The following is a 9820-nucleotide window of genomic DNA, read 5'->3' as shown; positions in this document are numbered from 1 at the left end:
GGAACATTTATTGTATGGTAAAGTGGAGCAAAAAATAACAGTTGATTCTAGTCAAACCAAGCTGTAGTGAGTTCTGACCTTCTGTGGATGGTATGCAACTTGTCTGTGTCCAAATCCTGAAAGTATTTAATCATGGAACATACTGAAATCTGCTCGGGCTCCACAATCTGTGCAGAAATCAGATCTAGCATTTTCCTGTTCCTTGGATCACTTAAAAAAAAACACTTAAACTTGGTTCTTTTCTGAAGACATAATTACAAGTTGCATAGACTGATCCTTAAAATTTGGATTAACTTCTCACCATAAATGTTCACATAATTTCTGGAAAATATCAAACTTGTTTTATAGTGCTTAAACCTTTTGTCTTTACTGTAAGTTTTGGTACAGTTCAACAGGTGGAGTCTAATAGATATCATTGCAAATACAGTTTGTGAATTATACCCTCAAATTACAGATATAAAGTTAATCATCTCAACATTCTGAACCCTTGAAGATATACTTCATAAAATAATTGATCAGATTAGAATTCACTAATAATCTCGATTTTTAAAATAATTTCATTGGTGATATTTTCTCTTTTTTGTGGAATGTTTATCAGTACCATGAAAACCACTGAAGTGTGATTTGTTAAAATATACCAAATGTATGTTGTAGAAGTTATGATAACACAGAAACATTAATCAAACTGCATCAATTCCTACAGAGGTATCTGGAAAGATATTCTTTCAAATTTTGTTTATCACATGATCCTCAAATTGTAAACTTTCAAAATTTCATCTTATGGAAAGAGTCTCAGCTGGAAAACTGAAAATGTAACACTTCTATTTAAAGAAGGAAGAAGACTGAAATTGGAAAACTAGAGGCCACTCAGATCAACATCTGTCGTTGTGAAAATGCTACAATCATTATTAAGGAGATAGTTGCAGGATATTTAGAAAATTGTCATATAATCAGGTAGAGTCAGACATGGTTTTGCAAAAGGAAAATGATGTTTGACAAACTTATTACGATTACTTTGAGGATGTAAGAAGCAAGGTGTACATAGAGAAACCAGTAGACGTGTATTTGGATTTCGAGACAATATAAGATAATGTACCACAAAAGAGTACTGTAGCGCATGAAATAAGAGATGGAGATAATATCCTCACATGGATACAGGATTGGCTAATATGTGACAGAATATTGGCATAAATTTTCAGGTTGGTCAACTGTGAACTAGTGAAGTATCACACAAATATGTGCTGGGCTCAACTATTTATGATCTATGTTAATAACCTGGATGAAGGAACCAACTGTATATTGTAAAATTTGCTGATAATACAAATATTAAATAGGAAAGTATGCTGTGAGGAAGGCACAGAGAGACTGAAAAGGGATATAGATAGGTTAAGTGAATGAGCAAAGAAATGGCAGAAGGAGTACAATGTGGAACATATGATATCAAAGCTGAAAGGCAGAACAGAAAAGGAAAAAATGATTTAAATGGACACAGACTGCAGAACATAACAGTACAGAGTGAACTCGGTATTCTTATGATTGAATCACAAACAAAACCATGCAGGTACAGCAAGCATTTAGGAAGACAAATGGAAAGTTGGACTTCATAATTCACCCTCTTGCAATAAAAATAGGTAAGTTTATTGAAACTGTACAGAGCATTCATGAGACTCATGAGTGGGGCAGCACGGTGGCTCAGTGGTTAGCATTGCTGCCTCACAGCGCTAGGCCCTAGGTTCGATTCCAGCCTTAGGTGACTGTCTGTGTGGAGTTTGCACATTTTCCCGTGTCTGCGTCGAATTTCTCCGGGTGCTCCGGTTTCCTCCCATAATCCAAAGATGTGCAGGTCAGGTAAATTGGCCATGCTAAATTGCTCATAGTGTTAGGTGCATTAGCCAGAGGTAAATGGGTCTGGTGGTTTACTCTTTGAAGGGTCGGTGTGGACTTGTTGGGCTGAAGGGCCTGTTTCCACACTGTTGGTAATCTAAACTAATTCACCTCAGGACAACCTTCCGAAAGAGACCTTTTCCAGCTGAAAAATAATAGTTTTCTGCTGTAAGAATATTAATCAGACCAATTATTAAACAATTCATGTTGCTTACATAATGTTATAAATGACAAATGGCACAGCTATAAATTTCATGTGACATTTTTACACTGCTGTATATTTGGTTTAAAAATTTTATAATTGTCTCTGGACCAGTTGTCTAAGTCCTACAATGCCGGGTTTAGTTTGATGAGCTTCAATCTATTTGCTATTGTTTGTCCTTTTATAGCACTGAAACTCCCTTTCCTTTTTGCTTTTGATGTAGACTCTTACAACAATTGGGAAACTTAAGGAAGGAGATGTGTTTCATGTTAAAATACGAGATGCAATTTTGTCAAAGCAGCTTATTTGTTACCCGGGATGTCTGCCAGATCCATTACTGGTGAACAAAGGTTAATCTCCCTCAAAGAAGGTGGATAAATTGACAGAGAAATATTAAATTGTAGTGAAATAAAGGATTGCTGTCTAGTTAATATAATTCTCTGATCACTTCGAGTTTTGAAAAAGAGAGGTTTTAAGGATAAAAAAACTGCATATTTCATCAGTTCACGAAAATTTACTCTGAATGTATTCATTCTTTCTCCAAGAAACATTTGGAGACTATAAGTGGACAGCAGCATCTCAACTTTAAATACACAAGAATCTAAGCTTTCACTGATCTCAATTAAGTAATAACCAAACATTGGAATTGCATGAAAGTCCTGTGATAATGGACAAATCAAAAAGATGCATAATTATTTATTACTTCATAACGGTTTCTTTACTACACAGCAATTACAACAAAATATTATTCTATCCTAAGATGCAGAAAATCTTATTTCAACTAAGAATCCTTCAATTTGTTAAGCAAGGTTTTCGGCTATTCTGGTTAGGTTTCACGTGATCTTAAGAACCTTTACAGTGCTAATATTTTGGTATGTAAATGAGAAGTGATATGAGAAAAAGTCATTCTTTGAAATAAATCAGCAAAAGTATTGTAAATTTTCATAAAGTAGATAGCCAGTGCAATGTTTCAAATAATACCATCTAAAGCTTGACTTTTTTTCTTTTTTAAAATTTATTTTAATGTGCTTTGACTTCCAACCGCCTTCCTCTGTGCAAACTCTTCTTTCAGCTAATAATTACTCCAAAAAATATTCAAATTAATTGCCCATCATTTGCTTAGCTAATACATGTTTCTTTTTTATATAAGTATGGTTTAATTCTTCTAAGCTCTTCTCAAGTATTTATTTGCTTCAGCAAAGTGTTATGCAATCAGTTCTGCTGTCCTCTGAGACATTATCCTTATGACTGTTGTTTGTAACAGAAGGGAAACCAAGCAAAATCTAAAAACTCAAGCTATGGACTAAAGCGTAGATGAGAGGTAACCAACTTTAAAAAAAAGGGAAGCTGTACCCTGAAAACCAAGATGAGATGGGACATTACCATACTTTGCTGTTTGTATATTTAAATATTGGCCATTTGAGAAACAAAACACAAATGATCTATGTTAGTTAAAGTGTGACCACAGCGCTCAAATTCCTTTGCTCACATATTTTGGTTAAAACTTTAAATTCAATATAGTGCCTGAAATATTCATGATGTCTTAGAGCATTTAATAAATAACTAATTATGCTGTTCTGACAGAATAAGTAACACATTTTTCTTCATTGAATTCCATCCAGATTATCCTTATTGAATGAGCAATATATATTTTGTTAGTGATAATTCCCATTGAGGACCATCGTTAAATTATTTTCTTTAAGTATGTTGATCATCTTGAAGCAAAAGAACTAATATAAGAAAGCCAAATGGGCAATACGATATTCAAGGACATCAGGAACAATTGGGGAGGCAATAGTAATGTTGCTGGAATCAGTCCAGTGGCACAGTCTGATGTTCTGAGGACCCTGGTTCAAAACCCACAATGTGGAATTTAAATCCACATTGAGCCACTGTCAATCATCCTAAAAGACTCTCTGGTTTCCTAATGCCATTTAAGGAAGGACAGTTGACTCTGAAATGGCCTAGCTGGCCACTAAGCTATATGAAACTCTTATGATGCCTAAAAGGAATGAAAGTGGACATCGAGATGGGTACTTGAAATGAGTCTTGTATGCAAACATCTAAGACTACAGTAATGATTGTCAGTTGTTGCTACATCCTTTCTTCTCATCTACAACCAACAAGCCTTGATATATCTCTGATGGAATTTCAGAAATTCTCCATTCAGTAGTTCTCTAGGTACATTCTTTCACCTAAGGTGCAATAGTTGTCTTGTGATTTTCTAATCTGATACTATTATGTAGTTCTAATCAGCTTGACTTTGAAGTTTTTGATAATGATAATTACTATCAGTGGGGCAGCACAGTGGTTCAGTGGTTAGCACTGCTGAATTACAGCACCAGGGCCCCAGGTTCAACTCCAGCCTTGAGCGACTGTCTGTGTGGAGTTTGCACATCCTCCCTATGTCTGTGTGGGTTTCCTTCCACAATCTAAAAATGTGCAGGTTACTTGAGTTGGCCATGCTACATTGCCCTTAGTGTTCAGGGATGTGTAGGTTAGGTGCATTAGTCAGGGGTAAACGTTGGCGAATGGGTTTGGGTGGACTTGTCAGAGGGTCATTGTGGACTTGTCAGGCTGAAGGGCCTGTTTTCACACTGTAGGGATTCTATCAGAACACGTGAATTTTGATTACTCAAGTAACTGTGTTTAGATTAGGGAGAATGGTTTGAAACTGGTTCATCTAAACCTATCCAACAGTATATCCCTCAGTCTCTCAAGACATGCTGGTTTGGTAATTTCAGTCATATTACAGTGTAGATTTGGTAAAATCAGAGATAGTCATACTTCCTTACAAGGCAGAAAGCTTGGAATCAGAACCCAGGATTTTACCATTTGCCATATTGCTCCCTGTAGGCATCAGCAACATTAAATAGCTGTATAAAAGTCCAAATCTTTCTAACTCAGTAACTATGAGTGGAAATAAATCAGCAACTGACCTCAAAGTGGTTGCTGATCCTTTTAAATTTGCAGCTTTCCAGGGGCTCCTTGCTGCTGCTCAGTGGATAGTGGGCTGTGTAAGGTTAAGAGAAGTCATTAGTTGGAGCTGTGACATTGAAAATGGTACTAGACTCAAATCAGTGATGCATATCAACTGACGTCACATTCTCTCTACAAAATGGCAACTGTTGTGGACTGTAATAGAATTGTGTGTATAACTCAGATGCCTTTTTGGGCCCAAAACACCACCCATTGCTGTGGAAATGTGGATTCAGCACAATCAAGTTTTGCAGTCCCTACGTAAGATTGACTCATCAGCTTTTCAGGAAACAATCATCAAGTGAATCAGCAAACAAGAAGAAGAAGCAAGTTCAGAGATGCAAGGAATATTTCATTAAGGTGAAGAAAACCTGATTGAACTTTATGTAAAAAGTTAATTGCTTTAGATTTCTTCATCCTGCCAGGAATTGAATGTATGTTATGAGGTAAACTCTCGGATAATGAAGTAATTTGGGTTGGGTATCTAATTCATTGGAAATATGGCACACAAATGCTTTCTCAGGTTTATTTAAAAGCTTATGTAACATGCTGCTTCAATAAAGAGGAAAAGTCATAATCTCAGAGGACCACTCTCTCATTAGAGAGATACTACTGCTGGTAGTTTAAATTGGAGGGTCACCATGCCTTAGACAAGGGACAAGGTTGAGAAGGCAAGACCTTCATGCTAACCTTAGCTGGAGCAGGAATTGACATTATTCTACATTTCAGAACAGCCATCCAGCCAACTGAGCTAACTGACCCACAGAATGTTAGACTGGTTGTAGTATACTGGATTTTTTTTCTGTTGCGATTGGTAGTTTCTGTACAGGGGATAGTAAAGTCATTAGTCACACTACAAGTATGTATTTCTGGCATCCTACATTCATCTAATGTAGGATGAAGTGAATAATGATTGACTTTTGACAGATGTGGTGACTTAAGTGCCAGAGACAGAGTTGTCCATATTTGTGATCAGGGTTTGGGATTGCAGAGGCTGGTAAGATATTGAGACTGCCTTTCATGTGACAAAGTGGGACTTCTCAGATATTTCACAATTAATTGTTATATTTTCAATATGTCTACTTCCTTATCGAGAGAAAGTCTGTTGATGAAAGTGTGGATGCCTAGATATCAATCCTGTGTGATTTTAACTGCAAGGCCTCTTTTGCCTGCCCCTGGACAACGAGCTGCTTGAGAAGTCGTCGGATTGTGTAGGTGTATGTTTGAGTAGCAGAAATCTATTGGCTGTCACCAAAACACGGTTCATCCGCCTTCAGTTAAGTTGTGGAACAGATACGGGAAATGTTTAAAAGGAGAGAAATGAGAATAAATATTTGGGCAACAGAGACCTAAAATATACTTGTGAAGCCTTGAGAAACACATGATATGCTCTTCTGGGGAACCATAATTACAATTTTTAAAGCCTTATTCAAACTTTATTTTTTTTATTCTCATTGTCTTTCTGTTGCCTTCATCAGGAGGGAAATTCATGATAATGTTTTCACTCAAAATACAATTATAATTACACACAGGGCTTGATGGTGTCCCAGACTCAGAGATCCTTGCTGTGTGGCTGGAAGGAGTTATACTAGAAAATAGCAGAATATTTGGGCAAGTCGTCTCTCTGAGCAGGAAAGGTACAATTCACACCTTCTATCTCTACAAAGCTTGATTGATTTACTTTTTACTGCACAACAAGCATCCCTATGCAAAACAACTTAAACTTACACATGCTGGGTGATCTTCTCATTAGTTCGTAAATTCTTAAAAATCAGTTTGACAGATTTCATTTTCATGTGCTGCCTATTTGGCAGCAGGAAATAACTTTGTAAGTTGCAAAGCTACAAAATTAGTCTAACAGCAAAACTCAAAATTCTGAACGGTCAACAATCATGTTCTCTTGTTTTTTTTTAGAAAATAAATCCACCTATCTAAAATTGTAAGAATAATTCCTTTGGTGATTGCTCTTCCTTCGATTGTGAGCTGACTTATTGACAAGGTGTGGTCCAGTGTCTGTTTTGGCATTTATTCTTGTATCTTTTCTTTTGTTTAATAACTTAAACTGTTGCCTTTCCTGTGCAGCCTTCCTCAACATTTTTTGTTATTGTGATATGATGTGATGACAAAGTTAATGGGTGTTTCCTTTTGTGTACAGTATCGTGTTTATGAGAAGAGATGTTTTATGAAAAAATAGAGGCAGACCCGCATTAAAAATTAACCAGTAAGAAAAATTAAAAACCAACTCTGACCTCTTCTGAAGTTTTCTGATCTTAAATCAATAAATGCCTTTGATGTGAGAAAATAACTTACAAGTGTCACTAAAATCATTATGAAATTGTAGTAATGGCCCTGCTTTATGGGGAAAGGTTAATATTACGCGGGAGTAATCTTGCCAAATTGAGCAAACGTCAAATTTTTGCAGATATGCAAGATCACCTGGAGGAAATAATTTTGTGCTATTCTGCCTTTGTGTCAGTCACAGTGCAAAAATAACTTGTGCAAGGTAAACTTGCTAAGTATTACTGCTGTCAGCTCTTATCAACATTTTCTAGTGTTAAGAAATATAATCAGAATTTGGAAGCCTAAAGCAGAACTCTATGTAAATGATAAGCATGCTAAGATCAATTTGACTAACTAGAGGGCGATGTGGAGACAACAAATATTACCAGCTCCCTATCATTCTAAGTTGGTTATTGTCTCATACTGACACATTATAGCTATATCGTAATGTTAAGGTCAGTACATCCATCAGGTTGGTTTCCTCAATTATGGTAGTTGGGGTCATTACTACTATAACTTATAAAGAGACAAATAACTTATAAAGAGAAATCTGAATTTGTAGTTAACAGCTAGAAGAACATGTCAAGATATTATATTTTAAAATTTTATTACATCGAATGCTAAAATAAACTATCGACAAAACTATGTTTTGTTATTTACACTTCACATTTTATTGAAATAAGTACACCCTTTTTTACTTATCACAAGGAATTACAGTTCTTATCATAAACGCTTTCCAGTTGCTCCCAGCTTCATATGAAGTGTCTAATTTTACTTTCCCAGCCAGAGAACCTCTAATCATGGAAATATCCCTCACTGTAGATGTCTTTTTCTAGCAACAAGCTATGAAAATCTTCTAGCCTCCTTTAACTCATCACAAATTTGGTCTTCAGTCTGAGCATGAGGTCCCACTGCATTCTGCATGGTGGATGGCAAAGTCAGTACTTGCACTGATTGAGGTGCAGGCCTGCTTGTTTCTGTCTTTTGTTTACTCTACCTCTCAGATATCCACAGATTACACGAGACAAAACTGGAACCAACTCTCCATGATATTTATGGGTTTATGGGGAAGCTTATAATCAGATTTTAAAATGGCTGCCATTCCGCATGACAATGGAAAATATGTTAGTTTTGTGTCTCAGTTGAAATAACCATTAGTTGTCTTTGATTTTGACTTCCTTTCATCCGGGAAATAAATGGATAGTTTACAGCTCCACTGCTTACAACTTGACACTTCTAACACCTTTCTGGGATTTTGTGAAACTTGGAGTCAAGATTGATGGTTTACAAAAGGACAAGAGTCAATTCTTTGCACCTTCCTATCAGAAAGTTAAAAATCACACGACACCAGCTTATAGTCCAACAGGCTTAATTGGAAGCACACTAGCTTTCGGAGCGTCACTTCTTCATCAGGTGGTAATGGAGGGCTCAATCCTAACACACAGAATTTATAACAAAAATTTACAGTGTGATGTAACTGAAATTATACATTGAAAAATTGATTGTCTGTTAAGCCTTTCATCTGTTAGAATACCGTGATAGTTTCTCTTCTTTCATGTGTAAATCACAAAACCTTTTTTTTAAAAAGTTGCATTCTCAGGTTAGCTGTTAACAATGGTGATCAAGGATGGAAACCTCAGCACCACACTCTACCGCAAACCCACAGACAACCTCATAATGCTACACTTCTCCAGCTTCCACCCAAAACATATTAAAACAGCCATCCCCTATGGAGATGCCTACACATACACCGGATCTGCTCAGATGAGGAGGAACGTGACAGACACCTGGAAGTACTCAGGGATGCCCTCACAAGAACGGGATACAATGCCCAACTCATTGACCACCAGTTCGACGTGCCACAGCAAGGAACCGTAATGACCTCCTCAGGAGACAGACACGTGCTGCAACCGACAGGGTACCCTTCGTTGTTCAGTATTTCCCAGGAGCTGAATAATTACGCCATGTTCTTCGTGACCTGCAACACATTATCAATGAGGATGAGCACCTCACCAAGACCTTCCCCACACCTCCACTACTTGCCTTTAAACAACCGCCATACCTCAAACAGATTGTTGTTCGTAGCAAGCTGCCCGGCTCTCAGGACAACTCCATACAACCCTGTCACGGTAGGCACTGCAAGACGTGTCAGAGTGTGAACATGGATACCACCAGTACGCATGGGGACACCTCCCACCTTGTACATGGCAGGTACTCATGTGACTCAGCCAACGTTGTCTATCTTATACGTTGCAGGCAAGGATGCCCGGAGGCGTGGTACTTTGGGGAAACTGAGCAAAGGCTACGACAACGGATGAATGGACACTGCACAACAATCAAACGACAACGGATGAATGGACACTGCACAACAATCAACAGACAGGAGTGTTCACTCCCAGTTGGGGAACAGTTCAGTGGTCCAGGACATTCGGCCTCGGACCTTCGGGTGACCATCCTCCAAGGTGGACTTCGGGA

The sequence above is a fragment of the Chiloscyllium plagiosum genome, chromosome 22 (assembly GCF_004010195.1).
Source record: "Chiloscyllium plagiosum isolate BGI_BamShark_2017 chromosome 22, ASM401019v2, whole genome shotgun sequence".
Taxonomy (NCBI): domain Eukaryota; kingdom Metazoa; phylum Chordata; class Chondrichthyes; order Orectolobiformes; family Hemiscylliidae; genus Chiloscyllium; species Chiloscyllium plagiosum.
The sequence above is the reverse complement of the archived record's forward strand: the minus strand, read 5'-3'. Positions refer to the sequence as shown.